An 817-nucleotide genomic window follows, 5' to 3' on the forward strand; every position below is an offset into this window, starting at 1 on the left:
CAAGGTGATGATAAGTGTGTTTTCATTATGTGCTATAAATATCATGTATGCTATTTTCTCTTTTTATATTTAACTATACCAGATAAGAATAATATTAGTAATAAACATTACGCAGAGTTAAAGCTATTTTCATTTGTAGATGGGAATCAGCTAATCAGTTGTTTCCAACTTGGTTGCTAGTGACTCCTGCTGAGTCAATCAATTTATTTTGGGTGTTTAGTAAATTACTAGGAGTCATTTGGGTCGGAGAACAAATTTATTGTTTTTAAATACAAAGATAATATATAATTACTAAAATTTAGAATTATATCAATTAAGTAAATAGACAATTTTGAATTTTGATTTATGTTTAATGAAAAAAATATAATTCTATTTATTTTTTTTAATTCTATCCTATTTGTAATTTATTCTTATTCTGTGTCAATAGAGAAAAGGTCAGTGAATTAAATATAATTTTGGAGAGAAAAGGTCAATAAGCAAAAAAGAATATAAACTCCGTCATTTATAACAGGAGTTTCCAACCTTACTTCAGAACTGACTTTAGCCTTCAAAGCTTTTATTTCTATGATACTAAGCTTTTGTGTTTTAAAGTAATGTAAAAAGTTCAATATAAATTTTTATGAAATAGTACAAACTAAATGCTATTTTGAATGTTTTCAGATTTGATATTTTATTTACAGTACACATTTATATATATATATATATAAAATTATTACAAGCAATGAAAATCATAAATATTACATAATGATGATAATATTATTTATTTTAGTTTTTATGATAATAATATCAATAACAGTATAAATTTTAAAATAATTTT

General features: G+C 22.5%; 1 protein-coding gene across 1 annotated transcript in view; it reads left to right on the plus strand.

Annotated features, from left to right (window-relative positions):
• Positions 1–487: 487 nt before the first annotated feature.
• The window catches only part of LOC111631725 (rho GTPase-activating protein 26-like), a 25,692-nt gene continuing 25,362 nt past the window's right edge, over positions 488–817 (plus strand). The window contains exon 1 of the mRNA XM_023376032.1: positions 488–590. The gene's annotated coding sequence lies outside the window, so the exon portion shown is untranslated. The remainder of the gene's footprint in view (positions 591–817) is intronic.

Source organism: Centruroides sculpturatus, unplaced genomic scaffold (genome assembly GCF_000671375.1).
Source record: "Centruroides sculpturatus isolate CEXI.00-Female unplaced genomic scaffold, Cexi_2.0 scaffold756, whole genome shotgun sequence".
NCBI classification, from domain to species: domain Eukaryota; kingdom Metazoa; phylum Arthropoda; class Arachnida; order Scorpiones; family Buthidae; genus Centruroides; species Centruroides sculpturatus.